Here is a 21539-nt window from a genome sequence, read left to right on the forward strand (position 1 = left end):
TTTATCTTTGCAGTTTGTAATTGTTTTCACATGCACTAAAATGCTTATGATATTGTCTCTCTAGCTCACTACTGTATTCCCAATACCTACCAGTGTGCCTACCACATAGAATAAGACAGTAAGTACCTGAAGAATTAAAGAATAAATGTGGGTAACACTTTCAACAACCTTGTAGCATAATCAGCAATTTAAAGGTTCTGCACATGAAGAAACTGGGAAATACAAGATTAATTGATTGTTTAAAGTGAAACAGGTACTCAAAGAAGCAGTAAAGTCTAATTTACATGAATGAAAACCTGTGTTATTGGTTATAAAATATGGCTATAGTTGAGATAGAAAGAGGTTACAAGAGTATATACATGTATGAACATTCTAGATATAATTATAGACTACATGCAAATTATTAGGAAAAAAGCACATACAAACTGTACTTAGAATTATGGAGCTGAAAAAAACTCTAGATGGCATCTAGCCTACCTATTTCATCTTACAAAATGAAAAGAATGTATACATAAATATGTAGAGGGACTTCCCTGGTGGCGCAGTGGTTAAGAATCTGCCTGCCAATGCACGAGACACGGGTTCCAGCCCTGGTCCAGGAAGATCCCACATGCCATGGAGCAACTAAGCCCGGGGGCCACAACTACTGAGCCTGCGCTCTAGAGCCTGCAAGCCACAACTACTGAAGCCCGCACACCTAGAGCCCATGGTCCGCAACAAGAGAAGCCACCGCAATGAGAAGCCCGCACACCACAATGAACAGTAGCCCTCACTCGCCGCAACTAGAGAAAGCCAGCACGCAGCAATGATGACCAACACAGCCAAAAATAAATAAATAAATAAATTTATATTTTAAAAAATGTATAAAAACTTGGAACTAGCCTATTTATATATGTTTAGCATTACTACATTCATCATTAGCCAGTTTAATTACAGTAACTGATATATCCAAGTGTGATATCACTCTCACAGAGCAGATGACATTTCCAGGTAGAGCAATCAAGCTCAAGGCACATATGCCAGTGGCACTGTCACTTTTTTTTTTTTGAAACTCTTGTACTCAGGTTGTATACAAAGTTCATCTTCAATAAAATGAAGTGATTGGATTGGTTGTTTCAAAGGTCTAGCAAATTTTAAAACTCGGTGATTCTACTTGGAAATAATAGCTGCATATATGCCCTTAATAGTCATTGGTTGGAACCATGTTTAACAAAGTAAAATGTAGAAATATTTCAAAGATTAAATGGATGAATTTTTAATAATTACTGTATCTGGAAATAGTCACATACTCTGAACTTGGGAATTTAAAAGTAAAATATGTGCTCTTAGGCTGTGTAACAAGAATAAGTCTTCACTACCTCTGTAAGGACACTTAGAATATTAATAGAAAAGTAACTAAATATAGTCTTGTTCTATTGCTTCCATGTATAATTTATTAACAACTGAATTTAATAAATAAAAATAACCAAAGGATTACTAACAAAACTGAAGTAGATCCTATGTTTTAGTGTCTTTTTCTCCTAGCAAAATTTTTGAAGTATTAATTTCTTATATTTTTGTCTATACATTTTTACTTTACCAAATGAAAGAAACAACAAATAATTTCTTAAGGCAAAATTTTATGAAGAAGATGGAAATATCAATATAGCAGCAATTTAATAACTTACAAAAATAACATTTCTAAGGCCCAATGATACAACTAAATATTATACCCTTATTCTGATTATAAGAATCAATCTAGCACTGCAATAAGAAATTACCTCTAGTTTCTTTTTTTTCTCCATAAATGCTTTTGGAGTAGTTTTAAACTCTCCAGTGGAATCTCCATCATTCTTACCATAATGATGGCAAATGCAATTTTTATAAAGAAAAATACCAATGTATGAGTTTTATGGCTCCAATAGTGAAATTGTCTTGGGGGCTACTGTGGGAGCAGTATCCAATGCATTTTTTAGAATAAAAATGCTATATTGCTCTTCATCAATATGCCTAGATAAGCCACATTTAATGTTAATTTGATATTAATGAAACATTATTAAAGAAATGCAAGAAAATCATATGTTTTATTAATGAAATGTAGTTTATTCTCTTAATGCAGAAAAGAGGCATTAAAAGATGTCTTCTAAGAGCATAGGCCTTGAGCAAGACTGCCAAGATTCAAATCCCTACAATTACGTACTTATCATATGAAAATAGTTAGGGCTTTATATCACTTTGCACCTCAGATTTCCTTATATATAAAATGAGAATAATAAATGTACCAACTTTATAAAATTCTAATGGTTATATGGTTTAAAATAATGCCTAGTACATACTAAATACTTCATAAATGTTAGCTGATATTATGATTGGTGTGTCCAAAAGGAAATTAAAAAATAACGTTTCTGAGATATTTTCATTAATCTGCATCCCTTTTTACATGTGGCATTCCTTAATGGAAAGGAAAAAAAAAAAACGTTCCTTTAAAGCAGTTGTCTTATATTCAGAAAATATTTAACTCACAGAAAAATTGACCTACTTTATGTAGTATTAATCTTAAAATGATTAAAGGAATTTGCAAAGACAAAATCTTATTTGATATTTACTTTTAATAGCATGAAGGATCATTTAAAAACTATGAGCATTCAATATCGTATTATTATAGTATCTAATCAAACTTGATAGTTACAAAGATAGTGACATATATGAGAGGGTAGAATTGTTAGCAAAGTTGAGTGATGGGGTGTATACTGTTCTTCCTCATTTACAGTTCTGTCTTGAAGGAGCAGTTGGAATTAGCCCAGCTATAAAAAGCGGAAGGGTTATAATATAGAATATCCTAGGCAAAGAAAACCTTCACAAAGTAGGATGTGCAGGGAATTTTAAGATATTTGATTACTGTACAAAGACATGAGAGGGTGGCAGAGTTTTGAGGGTACTGAATGTCATCCTAGAGAAATTGGGCACGGTCCTGTGAAGGAACAAGTTTGAAGGACTGGTGTGTCTTTTGACCATAGGATTTAATCAGAAGCATCTGTTCAGAGTTTTATCTTCACCTTTTTACATATTACTTCCTGAAAAATTGTCCTTGAAATTTACCAGCATTCATCTCAGTCCAGATTTGCCCAATAAACATGTCTTAACAGTCATGGCATAAACACATAGGAAAAGAACCCTTAAAACCAATTAGATATTTGTTACTGCTCAGAAATTCGCAGACTAACAGATAAAACTGTATTAGCTAATATTTCAAAATAAAATGATAAAAATGGCTAAAACTCATATTCCTCTAAAAAAAGATGCTTAATGGAATTTTGCATCCATGAATGGATGAGCAAAAGAATTAAAATTTAATTGCAATTTTGAATGAGAATAGCACAGTTAATATCGGCATTTTTTATTTTAAAGAGATTTCATTTCTTTTTATTTTATTTTGTGTCAGCTTTGTCAGGGTATAACTGACAAGTAAAAATTGTATGTATTTAAGACATACAATGTGATGATTTGATATAAATAGAAATTGTGAAATGATTAGCACAACCAAGCTAATCAGCACATCCATCACTTCACATAGTTACTATTGTGTGTGTGGTGAGAGCACTTAAGACCTACTCTTGTAAATTCCAAGTATAAAATATCGTATTATTAACTACAGTCACCATGCTGTACATTAGATCCTCAGAACTTATTCACCTTGTAACTAAAAGTTTGTGCCCTTTGATCAACATCCACCCATTTCCTCCACTTCTCAGCCCATCACAACCACCACTCTATTCTGTTTCTGTGAGTTTGACTTTTTTAGATTCCACACATTAAGTTCACACAATATTTGTCTTTCTGTGTCTGTCTTATTTCACTTACTAAAGTGTCTTCCAGGTTCATTCATGTTGTCACAAATGGCAGTATTTTCTTTTTTATCTTTGAATTTTATATATATATATATATATATATATATATATGTGTGTGTGTGTGTGTATGTATAAACCATATATATACATATCCATATCAAAATTCCATTTTTCACAGAAAAAAAAAAAAGAATCCTAAAAATCCATAGGGAATCACAAAAGACCCTAAATGGCCAAAGTAATACTGAGAAAGAAGAACAAAGCTGGAGGCATTCCACTTCCTGATTTTAAATTACGTTACAAAGCTATAGTAATCAAAACAGCATAGCACTAGCATAAAGCCAAACATATAGACCAGTGAAATAGAACAGACAGCCCAGAAGCAAACCTGTGCATATACAGTCAACTTATTTTTTGGATAGTTTGTTGTCAGTGTATAGAAATTCAACTGATTTTTGTATTCTGATTTGTATCCTGTAACTTTACTGAATTTATTATTTCTACCAGTTTTGTTGTTGTTGTTTTTTGGGTTTTGGGGTTTTTTTTGGTGGAGTCATCAGGGTTTTCTACATATAAGATCATGTCATCTGTAAATAAAGACAGTTTTATTTCTTCTTTTTTGCTTTGGATGCCTTTTATTTTTTCTCTTGCCTAAATGCTCTGGCTAAACTTCAAGTACTATGTTGAATAAAAGTGGCAAGAATGGGTACCCTTGGGCTTTCAGCTTTCAGCTTTTCACCACTGAGTACAATGTTATGGGCAGGCTTGGAATATATGGCCTTTATTATGTTGAGGTACATTTCTGCTATACCTAATTTGTTATGACTTTTTTTATCATAAATGGATGCTGAATTTTGTCAAATGCTTTCTTTACATCTATTGAAACAATTATGTAATTTTTATCCTTCATTCTGTTAATATTATATATCACACCCTATTTGTGTATGTTCAACCATCCCAGGGACAAATCTCATTTGATTATGGTGTATTATCCTTTTAATGTTTCATTGAATTAAATTTGCTAGTATTTTGTTGTGGATTTTTGCATATCTGTTTAACAGGGATATTGGTCTGTAATTTTCTTGTTTTGTCTTTATTTGGATTTGTTATGAGGATAACACTGGCCTTGTAAAATGAGTTTGGAAGTGCTTCCTCTTCTACAGTTCTTTGGAAGAATTTGAGGATTGGTGTTAATTCTTTAAATGTTTGGTAGAATTCACCAGTGAGGACATGTGGTCCTGAGCTTTTTTTCTGTTGATGGATTTTTGATTACTGACACAATCTATTTACTCGATATTGGTCTGTTCATATTTCCTACTTCATGATTCAGTCTTGGTAGGATATATGTTCTAGTAATTTATTCCTTTCTTTTAGGTTGGCCAATTTGTTAGCAAAGAATTGTTGATAGTAGTGTCTTATGATCCTTTGTTCTTGTATGGTATCCGTTGTAATGTCTTCTCTTTTATTTCTTATTATCTTTATTAGAGACCTTTCTCTTTTTTTTCTTGGTTAATCTAGCTAAAGTTTTGTCAATTTTGTTTTTATTTTCAAAAAACCAACTCAGTATCATTGATTTTTCTATTGTCGGTCTAGTCTCTATTTTATTTATTTCCACACTAGATTTTCTCATTTCCTTCTTTCTGCTATATTTGGGCTTAGTTTCTTTTTTTTTTCTAGTTCTTCAGGTGTAAATTTAGGTTGTTTATTTGATTTTCCTTTTTTCTTAATATAGGCATTTATAGCTATAAACTTTCCTCTTAGGACTGCTTGCTCTCTCCTATAAGTTTTGGTATGTTCTATTTCTACTTTGGGTTGTCTCAAGCTACTTTTTGATGTCTGTTTGCTTTATTGTCTGACCCATTGACTGTTCATGAGTGAGTGTGTTGTTTAATTTCCTCATATTTGGGAATTTTTCAGTTTTACTCCTGTCACTGGTTTCTAGTTTCATACCATTATGGTAGGGAATGATACTTACTTGGTGGTACAACATTTGCCTGATTCCTCATGATCTATGTAGCCTTGCATTGGTATCTGTGCATTTGAAGGAGCAATTGCCTTTTCCAGTCTTTACATACTGATTTCAGCAGGTAAAGACCTTCTCTTGCTGGTTCCCTAGGCTGATGGGATTATACCTGCAATCATAGTCCATTTGGGTTGAGGTCAGATCATGTGGCTACTGCTGGGTATTTAGTGGGTTGGCAAGACTGTTGCCAGGGCCTTGGGCAGGCATGGATTCTGTCAGGTCCCTGGGCAGACTGAATTGCTTCTAGGTTCTTGGTCAGCAGGGCTGGTGCTGAGACAAGAGTCTGCTTCAGGGTCTGCATTTGATGGGCTTGTTACCAGGTGTGTGGATGGATGTGGCTCCCACCTGGCTTCTAGGTAGGTTCTCGCTGGGCCATTGAGAGGGTCCTTTGGCAGGCAGGATAGGACCTGGTCTGTGGCTGAGAGAGGCAAGAACCAAGACACAGGGCTACTTCAGGGTCTGCATCTGGGACTGGGGTCTGCAGACCTGCTTCTGGGGCATGGATGCGCATGTCTCCTGCCAGTTCCTGAGCAAGCAGGACTGTCCCCAGACCATGGCTAAGAGGGGTTGGAGTTGAATCACAGGACTGCTTCAGGATCTTCAGGTGGAACAAGGTTAGTGGGCCAACCTCTGGGGTAAAAGATGGGCATGTCTTCCACTAAGTCCCTAGGCAGGCAGGACCACTCCTGAACTGAGGTAGCTGAGGTGCTAGAGCTGGGTCTTGGGCTGCTTCAGAGTACAGAGCTGAGACCAAGTTTGGCAGGCCTATTACCTGAGGCTCAGGTCGGTCCAGATGGTGCTGGTGGCAGGATCAAAACCCAAACAGGGTTGTAGCAAAGTCCACACAGAGATGAGGATTCTTCCAGGTCTGTAGCTGGGACCACGGTTGGCCAACCTGTCAACTGGACGTGAGTCTGCCTTCTCAAAACTGCCCTCCTTGGTCTTGATCTCCACCAAGGTTTAGCAACCTTCTTACCTAAATCCCAAAGCTCTCACAAAGGTAGGTTTGTCAATAGATGACTGCCACATTATTGTCGCTGTGTGTGGGACAATCATCAGAGGACCTTTTATCCTGCCAGTTTACTGACATCACTCCTAATTTTTTAATATGCAAATTTGATTGAAGTCACTAAATAAATGCAATAGAAGATACTTCGTCACTTTAGGCACATTTTTGTTAGCTCTTCATACCAAATTTCTTAATTGTAATATAGAAATTTTTAAAAAAATATTGACATTCCTTATCCAGTATGGTTTGTGAATTAAGTATAAAATTAATTAATATTTGTAAAGAGTAAAGATTCTAGAAATTATTATACTTCTATACTCACTAAAAATCATTATTTTCTGGTGTTTTCTTAGCAGGTGTTTGTATCTCTTCATTAAAAAATATTATCAGTTAAAGCATATCCTCAGAGGTTTTAACAGAAGCTTTGATACCAAAGCTTTGATACCAAAATCCACTGGTATCAAATTACCTGTAATGTTTAACTGTCAAGGTTAATTACTTAAATTCAGCTTTTCTTGCAACAATTCTGGTAAGAAACAAATTGATTCAGCTGAAGCAATTAACATTTTAACAACAGCATCAAATACACAATAAACAAACAAATAATTCCCTAAAATCGTATTATTTTTAGCTTTAAAATTATTACACAAAAACAAGTAAAAAACTGAGTGGTGTTTAATGTGATCTGTGAACATATTACAATCAGTTCTATTATAAGACATTTAAAAATTATCTATATTTTCCTGAGAGCAAACATATCCACATTCTTTAGAACTTTGTTTAATATTTGGGAGGTTAGATAAACTGATCTTTAAGTCTCCTTCCTTCTAAAAACTCCATGATTTTATCCTCTTATATTTTACTTATTTTGTTTTATTTTATTTTGCTTTTCCATTATTTTTTCAATTCCTACTTTCACACACTGGTCAAAGAGCTTACTGACAAAGGTTTTCATTTTTCTTGGCATTTTCAGGGTCCCTATATATGTTCCTACATTCATTTCTCTCTTGCAAATATCATCAAGTCTGTACACTAGTCATTCGGAAGGAATTCCTTAAGGTCACTGACATGGTAGCTAGCTAAGAGCATTCTTAAATTTGCTCTATACAGTACTTGCCAATATTTGCTGAGGTACCTGGTTTTGCATAAATTCATTACAATTTTCCGTCTTTCTTCTTAAGCTCACAATAGTTATCTAACCCACCATTGTTTCATTTAATGTACTTTGCTTCTGCATGGTTTTTGTCTTGGAAGTATCTAATATGTCTATGTCCATATTGCCAAGTAGCAAAATCACTTTGTATTCAATTTCTCCTTCCAGATGCTATTAATTCCAGATTCAGATGGAATACTTCCTTTTACTGAACCACATGAGACCATTTATTTTGTAACAGCTTTTCTTTTTAAGGCTTAACTTCATTTTATATATTTGGCAATGAAAATTCTGTCCTCAAAAGTCTTTAGCTTATATTATTTCATTGCTTGGGCTTTCTTAACTTGGATCTATGTTAAAAACGTGTCTTCTTTTTTACAAAGTGAGATAATTCTAACTCTATCTAAATGATCATATTTCGATCTTCCTTCATAACGAAAATGAGAAATGAGGCATAGAAGTATCTGGGTAATGAACTGAATATTTGTTTAGTTCTTCAATAGGCAGTGAATTAGTAAGAGGACATGTATTTACCATGGGTTATATTTTAAAATGCTTATTATTACCCCTTTCTTAAAAAATTCTAAATAAACAGCTCTTTTATTGAAGAAGTTGTACTGTCATAGTTTATTAAACTTTAAGTCCCATGTAACAGCCCACCTTAAACAAATTATATGTTTAAAAAGAAAAAATGGTTGATTTTAGCTGCAGTTTCTATTAGCTTAGCAAAGAGATGGGAATAACAGGAGTTGAATAAGACAGTTTTTGGTGTAGGAGACAGATTGACACAAGGAGTGACCAGGGTAGTAAACCAAGCTTAGATGGAAAAGCTGGTGACGAGCGTAAGATATCTAAGATAATGGGATCAACCAAAAGGATCCTCAAAATTCAAGCACACAAGCTATTGCTGTGAACAGTCCTATGAAAATGCCTGGATCCAAGCTAGTAGAAAACAGAAGAGCCACTCTAGAGGCAATCTGGAGTGGGTATGGAGAAGGTGCAACAAATTATCTATGGCATTGTTCTTAAACCTCTTTGCCTTATTAGCCTCTGGCGTTTGAGGATACCCACATATCAAAAGGAGGCTAACGAATAAAATTAAATAAATATATTTAAGAAAACATCTGGATGCTATGTTACTCAAGATATAATGCTCAACACCGGCACAACACATTGTGTAATCAAAACATTAAGTGTCCTACCACTGTTGGGCCCCCAGGAAATACTTCTTCTCATCTCTTGCCACCATGTCTGAATTCCAAGAAGATTTGCTGGTTGTTCCACTGCTGTCATAGAAAGAGACAAAGTTTAATTAAGAAGAAAGACAAATTAATAAGTTTGACAAATTTTTCTCAGATTGCATGAATATAATAGTTCCTTGCAAAATAAATTTTTATAAAAATTTGAATAATTTGAGGTGAATTAAAAAAATTTACATCAAATATAGTACACGTGAAATATATGATTAAAGTAGCCTTCCAATATTCCCAGAAAATTTGAATAATAAAAAAAAACATTTGTATGACTACGAAAAAGAATCATTTCCAAAATAATGATTTATATTCAGATGATTTTCTGACCATTTTCAATCAAGGTAAATTTTCTGGTTAAAAGTTTTCGAAAAAAATTGAAAAATAAATTGATTTATTTCCTGATTTCTTTATAACACTGTAGCTTGAAAATATTTAAAAGAATTCAAGAAGTATTGTATGAATTTATACATTGCATGAACTAATAAACATGATGAAATTAAAATATTTTAATAGCTTATGTGATGATAATATTTTATTATATAAGATTTCTTTACAATCATTGAATATTATATCTGTGGTTAATGTCTGAATCTTAGTATTCCTTAAAGAATTCTATTGATAATTCCAGTTTTTCCTGTTTCAACGAAGTGTCTCCAAACTTGAACTTACTAGACTATCAGACTTTTAAGGACTCAGGAAACATATAAGTTTGCATTACTGTTAGTTGAACACAAATTATCTTAAAATATCAAATGTAATAATGTTAATATGATTTATCTTAAATATCAATATATAACAATATATATTTATACATATTTATAATTTATATTTCATTATTCATTCAGACATCATTGGCTCATCAAAGAACACTAATACATGAACAATAATATTTAAATGTAGTTATATCTGATATTTTGCTGACTTTCAGTGATAAATATAGTTTTGCATACATTTTTCAATTTTGTTTTATAGAGGTGTACTTTTCAAGGTAAGAGGATAGATGACATATTATTTAACAATTTATTAGCTTCATTCGTAACTTTTATGTGAGTTTGCATTTGTACTCGCCCAATGCCCTGAGGATATTAGGGGTAGGCCTGGTTATCTGAAAGAGTAATTTCTTTTGTTAGAAGTTTTTAAAATAGATTTACTCACTCTTTGGTCACTTTTTTTACATCAACTATTTATGAATAAAAACAACCAAAATAAAATATGTTTTAGAGATATAATCATGGTTCACATTTTAATGTTTTCTCTCTTATTCACTTCACCAATTTTCACTTCCATATGAAACTCATATCCTACAATATTAGGATGTATTCCAATTTTTTCCTATGTTCCCACTCACTCTGTGAGTAAACTGGCCCAATTTTTTTTAACCAAATACACATGAATTACAAAATAATTGCTGTATCTCATTTAAATTAATTGATGCAAAATTATATCACATTATAAAACAGTGGTATCAGTTATGTCCACTGACTAAATATATTTTTCTAAAAATAATAAAATTTTATGAAATAATAATGGTGTTTGATAATTTGGAATCATATCCCTGATCAAATAAGGTTTTTTTTTTTTTTTTTTTTACCAAGTTAAACCAATTATTTGGGGTGTATAGCTGGCTATGAAAGATTTGAAGAAAAATCTTGACATATTGACACTAAGTATATCTATATGTATTAGCACATAAAATCAGAAGTACACTTTCTGGAAGTAAAGTGTGATACCATAAAGTACATCTATAATGATAACTTGAACTGTGGCAACTTTCATTTTCTTCTGATAAAACAAAGTAATAGTTTCAATAATTTAATAATAATAATGATAGGTGCTAATGTCAATTTCTGTCCTACAAATGGATCCCCTAAACTCAAATTTAAAATATGCTTTCCAATTTAAACTGGAAATGTATTTTTTACAACATTTTAAGAGAACACAGTTGATGCAGCACACATACATTTTAAAGCAATACACACACACTTTAAAGTTTGCAGTGCATTATCACTCAAAATCTAACACTTTGTTATTGAATCTAGGAATGGCTTTCCAAACTCGAGTTTCATGCTGCAGTCAATGAAACAACCACTGATTCTTTAAAAATTAAAACAAGAACATTTTTATCATTCAGACATTTAATTAGAACTTCAAAAATAGATTAATTGTAATTGAGTAAGTAATAAAATATAGCTTGGCATTTTTTAGAGCAATCTAAATTAACACGGTTAAGTTACTTTATTTTTTGGTTAGTAAACTTAGTCCTTCCCATGTCCTTAGAGTTGAAAAGCAAATAATCTGTAAAAATAGATGATCTTTTTTTCCTTAACCCCCTTGAAATTGCAAAGTCTATTAAAGCAGGTTTCACTTTTTATAATAACTGCACTTTAAAATGAACTTTTAATATACGTTTTTATTTCTTTCCTTTGCCTACCAGAGATACATTATATAACATCGTTTTTTCTTATCCTTCTTGTCTTGGTAAACAGACTATAGAAAATTTTAAATTAGCATAACTGTATTAATCTTTAGATAAATACAAAAATTAATGTGAATGATAAATATATGTATATAAAATATGACCCAACTGATTTCTTGTTTAAAATATCTTTTGGCCAATAGCTGCTAATCCAGCTGTTGCTAACCTTCATTCATTCAAACAAATTTATCAGTGCTCTACTATATTCTAAGCCCTGTTCTAAGTACAGGACACAACAAGACAAACTTTGTCTTTGAACTAAGGAATACACATTTTGTTTGAGAAGGGGTGGATGGACTACAAACAAGAAAAAAAATCACACACAGAACAACATAGTATCATCTAGGGATACATGCTTTGATGAAAATAGAAGAGACTATTATGATATTAAGTAAAGGGGGGAAGTACCTTTAAATATTGGGAGGAGTATTACAAGCAAAAGGAACAGAAAATACAAATGCTCTGAGTTATCTGAAAGAAAACCAATTATAGTGGTAGTGACTAAGGGGCAGAAACAAACTGTTTGTGAGCCGCTGCAAGGAATTTAGATGTTATTATAAGTGTGGAGAAAAAGGTTCTAGAAGGTTTTAGACTCTTGAATGTCAGAAATTTCAAATATTTACTCTGATGCTTGGGGAATGGAGAGAGAAGGGTGCCTACGGAGGGACCAGAAGGAAGGCTATTGGCACAGACTGGTAGTCTGGTCTAGAGATAATCATGATCAGGTCAAAGATGTTAATGGTACAGTGGGAGAGAAGTGAAAGCATTTATAATATATTTTGGAGACAGGTCTGAAAATATTTGCTAAAAGAAAAAAAAAACACAAACATCAACAAAGATTCTCAGGAAGTTGGTTTAAGCAGCTGAGTTAGTTTTGGTACCATTCACTAAGAAAGGGAAGCATAAGACACAACACATTCGGGAAAGAATATCAAAAGCTCCATTGGGATGTCTTGAGTTGGACATGCATATTATCTAAGTGGAGATGTCCAGTAAGCTGTTGTATGTATGAGTCTGGATTTCAGGTGAAAAGTTAGGATTGGAGATAGACAATTGGGAGTCTTAGCATATGGATGTTACTTATAGGCATGGAACTGAATGAAGTTGCCTGAGGAGGGTATATTCAGAGGAGAGAAGTGAGTATGATGACTTAGCTCTGAGACACTTAATCACCTAGAGTCAAATGGCATAAAAGGAGGATCCAGCATCAGACACTGAGATAGAGTGGGCAAGAAGGTAGGAGAAAATAGAGTGTAATAGAAAAAACAGAATACAAAGGAATAAATTAATTTAAGAATAGTAAGTGGTATTTTATACTAAATGCTGTTAAGATAGCAATTAAGATGAGAAGAGAAAAGCAACATTTGCCAAGAAAGAAATTATAGGTTTCCTTGACAAAAGTAGTTTATCGTAGTAGCAGAGATGAGGTGAGAAGTGAAAAGTGAGGAAGTATAGACAGTAAAGACAGACTACTCTTTCAAAATTTATTTTTTATTAAGGGGAAGAGTGTGATGAGGCAGTGCCTGAAAAGGAACATGCTGTCTGAATGGACAGAAAGATGACAATCGAAAAAGGATTCGATAGATAGACAGATAGATAGATAGACAGATAGATAGGGATATATTTTACATTGAGGAAAACAAAGCATATTTGTATGTTGATAAAAAAAATCTGGAGAGAGAATATTTATGAAGGTGACAGAGGAAAGTCATAGGAATAAAGCAGTTTAGAAAGAGATAAGGCAGAGGTGGATGAATGTGGTTGTTGTAAACATTTAGAAAAGAGGCTGAGGACGTAGAGGAGTCTTGACAATCTATGTAACAATCATACTTGACAATCTATGTTACTGACAGCGAAAAGTGAAAGAGTTTGGGATGATGGAGAAGAGTGCAAGACTGGATTAGATTAAATGATGTACAGAGCAGTTTGGAGATAAAAATCTGGCTAGCGATGGATGACCTGGGAGGCATAAACATGGTTGTTGACTCAAGAAAATAGGGAAAGGAAACAAAATGGTAGTAGTGCCAAATCTCTCAGATAGTACTTCTCAAACTGTGTGTGATGAAAGACTATTTTTCCCCTGTGCATCACAGAAGAATATTTATTTATGTAAAAAAAAACTTTATGGGAAATGATTACATACTTGGATACTGTAGCAATATTTCTATAAATATTTACTCCAATTTCTGTATTACTTTTCTGTGGACCAGTAAAAAAAAAAATTGCTCACTGACAACAATTTGAAAAATACACTTTGACTAAGACTTCCTTAGGTTAGTGTGAGAAACCAGATAAAGCTATACTTTACAGCAGTGTTTTGTTTTTTGTTTTTATTTGGTGAAACCAACAATAAAATCTAGGCAAACTACAAAATTTTTACTTAGTTAGAAACTTTATTTTTACTTGTAAATTATATACATGCACTACTGTGCTAATATATCACATAATAACATTTAAATAAAAGGAACAAGATATTCACTTAAAATGTACCTGCGAAGTCACTGAAGAAAAGATGAAAATTCGTAATAGTACTTAAAATTAAGGCTATCAAAATGTAATGCAAAAACTGGCACCAATATAAAAGACTTGGATCTGAGTTAAGAAAAATTTTACTCAGGCTTCGTATTATGGCACACCCAAGCATCATTTAAGAAATACTATTTTGACTATGCTAATGCTAAGCTTCATAGCACTACTAATAAGCATCACCTGACTCATGTAGAGTCATGTAGATTCCAGAAGCTGAGTAATAATACTTCTTCAGCCCTGAATACTATTACACCTGCCATATTTCTGCATTTAGACAGAAATTTCATAACACAGAGAAGAACTGGGAAGGAGAAGTGGGACTATGAAGAAAAGCCAATGGCAATTGGGAGGAGTTGTGGGATGCTGATAAGAATTCAAGCTTTCTAGAAGTATTACCTTGAATAAAGCCAGAAGGATATGAGAAAACATAAAAAAATCCAGATATGGATGAACCGTACCGAACATTTGATGTATTTTCCCCCCTGAATTATATTTATTCAGAATTACACAGAAAAAAATAATCGAGATAGAAAGAAGTATGGAATTGATTCAAAAATCTAAATTCTATTAAAAACAAGGAATTGTCTTGAATCTTTACATATCACCTTGTCTTCCATGACTGTGACTCCCATTTCTGTAGAACTAATAGGTCACTAAGAATTGCTACTATGTGCCCAAGAACAGTGAAAAAGACCAATGCTCACTGCCTCCACTGTAGATTTCAAAGCCTAAGTCATGCTGAAAATAAGTAGGAAAGAAATTTTAAATTGGATCAGAGATCTATTTTCTTATATTAGCTTGTATAGGACTTTATTTAATAATTGCAGACTGAGATATTTGCTATTATATGCAAATGAGTGGAAATGCTGTGGAAGAGATTTGAGATTTTATGCATGTGTGAAGAATGATCCTACCAAACAGATTTCAGAGGTCAGTGTTGCAAATTAATATTTATTTCTAAGGATTCCCAACTGAGTCCATCTCATCCTGGTTTATATATTAACAAATCACATATTGCCTTGTTTGAGAGTCTCTCTGAGACCGCTACCAATTAACCAAACTCATTTCCTGTTCTTTGGCACATGGATGGTCTCACTTCTCAGGCTCATTCAGAGTTAGATGTATACATGTGACTGAGTTCCAACCAATAGCATAAAAGCAATAATGTGGCACATATATACAATGGAATATTACTCAGCCATAAAAACAAACGAAATTGAGTTATTTGTAGTGAGGTGGATGGACACAGAGTCTGTCATACAGAGTGAAGTAAGTCAGAAAGAGAAAAACAAATACCGTATGCTAACACATATATATGGAATCTAAGAAAAAAAAATGGTTCTGAAGAACCTAGGGGCAGGACAGGAGTAACGACACAGACGTAGAGAATGGACTTGAGGACATGGGGAGGGGGAAAAGGGTAAGCTGAGATGAAGTAACAGAGTGGCATTGACATATATACACTACCAAATGTAAAATAAATAGCTAGTGGGAAGCAGCCGCATAGCACAGGGAGATCAGCTGGGTGCTTTTGACCACCTAGAGGGGTGGGATAGGGAGGGTAGGAGGGAGACGCCAGAGGCGGGGGATGTGGGGATATATGTGTGTGTATGGCTGATTTGCTTTGTCGTGCAGCAGAAACTGGCACGACAGTGTGAAGCAATTTTACTTCAACAAAGATGTAAAAAAACAACAAAAAAGAAATTGTATACCTTCAACATGTGTAGCTTTTTTTTTTTGGTATATTGATTATATCTCAATAAACCTGTTAAAAAAAAAAGAAAAGAAGAGAAAAATAACCTCTAAACATGACTCATTAACTACAAGTTAATGATACAAGTGGCCTCTACATTCTTAAAAATTAAAAAAATAATCTCTGAAAGACCTGTAGAGAAAACAGAAATGTCAGTTACATTTTCATTTCAGTGTTCTTCTCAAACTTTGTCTCTTAGTATTTTGGGCAAGAAAAGAGCATTAAAGATTGGAAGAAACAAAATAAAAAAATAAAAATCATGAGCTAGACTTTTCTCATGTAGAAAATGAGTAAGACAATTAACTCAATTTTTACCCAATTTGTATACAGCTATACATATCTTTACACAGACCATAAAATAACTTCAAATCTACCTTCTCATTTGAAGATTTCTATTCATGATTATAATTTGCAAGTGAGATAATAAATGTAAATAAATTTATAAAATATCAGAAATCATTTCACAGATATACTGTGGCTTTTTATTTTGCTATCATATAAGTATATTTTAACCTACATACTTTCAAAGAATGAAGGTGAGGGTTGTTTCAAGAACCAGTATTATTATCATGGAATTAAAAGGAAATTTGTCAGTGGCTTCTAACAGAATCTAAACTCCCTACCTAACTTACAGATTCTTACATAATCAGGGCCATTTTTCTCTATTTTTCAATTTATAATGTTTCTTTATTGCTCACTACCCTCTAGCAAAACTAGTCTTCTCAAGGGGTTTAAATTATGCTGATTTTATTCCCACTTTAGGAGCTTGTATTAGTGTTTCTTTTATCTTTGAGAGCTGACTCCTGGTCATTTAAACATTAGGCCTTCCCTAATCACCTGATCTAAAATAGCATCTAACAACTCTATCAAATCACCTTACAGTGATCTTTTGTAGAATACTCATCACCACCTGATATTTTCCTGTGTCCTCATTTATTTTTCCTTATTTATTGTCAACCTTCTCCTTCTAGGATTTACCTTCGTGAATGCGGGAACCTTGCCTTTGTTCTTCATCTCAACATATGTTTGTTAAATAATCATAGAGAACTTCCAAGCTGAACACTTCTATGGTACTGGGGACTAGAGTCTCAGAGGTGTACTCTTTGTACGAATACACAGCCAGTTTCTTGGATCTGAGTTCCATGACCTCTCTACTTTACCCTGCTAATCAGCACTAATTAACTCTTTTATTGGTTTTCTTGTCACAATGTTATGTTCAAACTTACAACAAGCAGTATAAACCTACTATATTTCTATAAAGTTGAGAAATATTCCCAGTATTCTAAGAAAAGAGCTGGCATTCTGCTGACCAAATAAAAAGGAATGCTGAGAAGTTGATCTGGGTCAATCATCCCCTCAAGTAACAGAAGCAAAAAGTGTATGTATAAAAGAAGTACTGTCAGCCAGAAGAATCCTAAAGGCACCTAAAATTCCAGATGGAGAAGTGACATTGGAAAGAGTTAGCGAAAGGCTTATTATTATGATTCCAAAGTGTTATTTCTAGTAGTTTTGACACAGGCATTAAAAACGTGAATGAAGAATGGTCACAGTTACTGATGGATATTTAAAGATAAGATAAAAGTCCATACCCAAAAATGACTGGCTAAAAAGGTTAAGGAAAACAGTCATCTCACGTAAGGAAGAACCAAAAGCATAGGTACTTACCCATTCACTTTGAGTGTGAAGGAAAAAAAAGGAAGGTTACCAATTGTTAAAGTATTTTAAGTCTGATAAGAGTATCAAACACTTTCATAACATTTAATAGTTTATAAAATCAAATTATTTTCATTCTCAGATTTAATAATCCTTTGTAAATAGTATTTTTAATTTCCCTTTTAAAGATGAAGGTAGTCACCTCAGCTCTGATATATAAAGAGTTTGGAGATGACCACTCCTGTCCTCCTTATAAGGAGAAAAAGCTGGACAAGAAAAAAAATTAATGACTTTTCTTGGACCCATCAGAGAGCTGATGTCACAGCACAAAGACCCACTATGAAATCTGGAAAGACAGGAACATCCAGAGAGCTATAAGACCCAAGATTTGCTTATCTGGAACAGCACTGCTGGGCACTGTAAGCTGGGAGGAACAGTGGGCAATTACTTAATTAGTAATTTTGGCTGATTCTTGAAAGCTGGGTATAGATCAGTGTGCAACTGAACAAATCCTGGGGCAACAGTCGTAGCTGGGCCGCACACTTTCATTAGCTTTCCCTCCAGGAACGCCACCTGGTTCTCACAGCAGGATTCAAGGACAATCCTCCTTGTGGCCCTGGCAGTGGGAAGAAGAGTAGCCAATGCAAAAGCCTCCCACGTTCTTCTCCCTAATAAAGGCCATCTCTCCAGGGGAAGGATGCCACAAGTGGGCAATACTGGAAATTTACCCCAGTTAGGGTAAGGAAACTCCAATCCCACTCTAGCCTGCTACAGTCTTCCTGGCTCAACTAAGAGGAAAAATCCCATAGTCAATAAGGGAGAGAGATTGAAGTAAACAGATTAAGAATGCTGCAGCTAAGGGAGGGGTAATGGGAAGGGGATAAAAAGCTAGACTCCTGTAGAGGAGAAAAAACACTTGTGAAGGCTACATTCCTGAAATGCAGTCTCAAGAGATTGTGATTTAGTCAGAGAATTATAGAAGACTCCTCCTCCCCACACTTCACTGCCATATTAACAGCATTCCAGCATAGCAGCAGTAAACTATAGCTGCAAGATATAGGCCCTCTTAAGAAGCAGTGTAAAGGAAAGCCCCAAAACAAAGAAAGGAGCCCAAAATAAGGCCACTAGAGGAATCTGAAGTCTCTGATACCTATAACTACAACAAACATTGGATGCATCCCAGCTCTTAGCCAGGTTAACATAAATCCTTACATTAAAGGTCTATTTACCAGTTCCTATTACCCAATACAACATTACAAAATATGTCAAAAGGCAAGAAACAACAAAGTCTGAAGAGAAAAAAGCAGACATCAGAACCAGATTCAGATATGGCATGGATATTATAATTATCAGACAGAGAACTTAAAATAATTAGTACGTTAAGGCTCTAATGGGCAAAGTAGACAACACATAAGACCGGATGGCTAATGTAAGGAGAAAGTTGGAAACTATAAGAAATAATCAAAAGGAAATTCTGTAAATCAAAAACATAGTATCAGAAATGAATAATGCTTTTGACAGGTTCATCGGTAGACTCAAGACAACTGAGGAAAGAATAAATGAGCTAGAAGATAGGTCAACCTTAACAACCTCATACAAAAGTAAGAAGCTCATTTTTAACTTCAGTTCCTCAGTATCCAAATTCTACTACCCGCTTTTACCTTTAATTATCTACTCTAGCATAGTTAGAATCATTACCTATCAAAAATAAACACAATGGAATATAATATTTAAAATAATAATTTACTTGAACATTTGGTAAGTGAATATAAAAATAAATCCATGGTTTTACCAGCATAGAGATTCTGATAAAATATCAGTTACATAAATGCTAAGAAATCTAATTTGATTTGTATTTTCTCAGATTTACATTAGTACCAATTTTATTAACCAAGGAATCACCAAGACCAGGGTACATGGAAGACCCTGCATGAATGTCTATTTAACAAGTGAATGCAACTCTGTGCAAGAAGAAAAGAAAATATCAGAAGCCATTATTTAGCTAATTATTTCTCTCATTTTAATTTCACTCAACAAATTATTACTTTATGCCTACTTTGAATCAGAGGTTCTGCTGTTTGTTGTTTTAACAAGAGTTATAGATTAATACAGATAAAAAGTCATGGTACCTTCCCTTGAATTGGTAACTGTCAAGTAACAGAAGGTGGGTGGCTGGTGATGCTGTCTCTTAAAGGACATAATACGACAGGTTCTGAAAGGTGGGGAAAAAAAAACCTCTGAAGACTAAAACCAACTATATCATTGCTGAAGCGACCTTGGTAGGAACAGGTGGCAATACAAAAGGTGAAATCTCCCCCTCCATATTCCAGCCTTTCTGTCTCCCATCAAAATCCTCTATTATTTTTGACCTTTGAAACACAACAAAACAAAAACACTTTCTCTTAACCAGATATAACTACCCTTGATATGAACAAAGATTTCAAAGTCCAAACACTCACTGTTTCCATCTCTGGGTGATATGTATGGCATCCATGTCTAAATGATGTTAACTGATCCCTAAAATAGTAACAGTTCTTTTAATAAACTAAGGACTAAATTATAAAATTAAATACCAACAAAAATCTTTAAATAAATAATGAGAAAAAATGGGAAGAGGGAGAGGGATCAGGAAGAAGATGACGATGAAGACAAAGAAGAAGAAGACAGTAAATATATAAACATATAACAAGCAAAGGAAAAATATTCATAGCAGCTAAAGTTCTCATTTCTGTAACATGTCACAAAGTCATGGTTTATATTTACCTTTTCATTCTTCTAGTATTCATTTGCGCTCTCCAGAACTTCAGCTGGTCAGGGTCTTTACCTCATGGAGTAATTCATACCTTAATTACTGAATGTTTTGACTACTCAGTGGTTTTGACTTTTTATGCAGCTTTTAATATTTGATATAGAAGTAGTAAGAGGTGCCTAAGAGAATACCCTGCATTTCAAATCCTGTCTTTCCTTCTACCACATTCTGAGTGGTTAGGAGGAGATGCATGTTCAATTAGAAGGATTTTTTAATAAAACATTTTTGCTTTTTGATTTTTGCATTCTTCTCTTGTTCTATAGTTACAAAGTCACGCTTAGGGAAAACAAAACAAAGTTGTTTTTTTTTAAACCAATTAATAGCAAATGATATGGAAGGAAAAATAATCAAGTAGAGATCCTTCCTCTATCTAATCAAACACAACTTCTTTTCTTATATTGATTGAAATGCTATTTGTTTACATAAACTGAGAACTTTTTGCACCTTTTCTACTTCTATTCCAGAACACTGAGCACAAAAGTGCTGACACAATCTTTTTATTTTTATTTTTCTTCCTTTTAAACATGCTTTTATGTGACAGGTCAAGACTATGGGTTATAGAACAAGATTCCAAAGAAATAAAAATATGAACTATATACAATTTCAGTGGCCTCTTGGGGCTTTTCAGAATTAAGGTCAACACAAACATCCCACCTGTACTTATTACCTCCATCACCCGTTGTTAAGCCCACAATCTGCTTTTTTCTCTTCTTTCTGCCCCAGAGAGATTGCTATCACTGCACTTTCCATTCTCTCCCTCATCACATTATGACTTCGAGGTCCAAAAAGATGATTTACTCCCCTCAACATCCTAGAAAATCACAACAAGCTCTCCTGTTGGAGCCAGTCTCAGGGAACAAAGGCCCATCTTGTGTTCTGGTTATTCCTACACTATGCAACAATCAACTGACATAAATAAGAACAATAGCATCCCCAAAGAGTGACCATGTATACATGTGGGGAGAAAAAATGAAGTAAAACACACCCAAGGGCAGAAATTAACTCTATAAATTTTTGACCTCATATCTTCTAAATGCCTGGTAAGTGCCTTGTA

At 33.8% G+C, this 21539-nt stretch overlaps 1 long non-coding RNA gene across 1 annotated transcript in view; it reads right to left on the reverse strand.

The window, feature by feature from the left end:
• Positions 1-21539, reverse strand: part of LOC307194016 — a 572538-nt gene that overhangs the window by 526772 nt on the left and 24227 nt on the right. Inside the window, exon 2 of the long non-coding RNA XR_013830481.1 lies at positions 9215-9298. This is a non-coding gene — a long non-coding RNA (uncharacterized lncRNA). The remainder of the gene's footprint in view (positions 1-9214; positions 9299-21539) is intronic.

Source organism: Stenella coeruleoalba (assembly GCF_951394435.1).
Source record: "Stenella coeruleoalba genome assembly, chromosome: 11".
Classification (NCBI taxonomy): domain Eukaryota; kingdom Metazoa; phylum Chordata; class Mammalia; order Artiodactyla; family Delphinidae; genus Stenella; species Stenella coeruleoalba.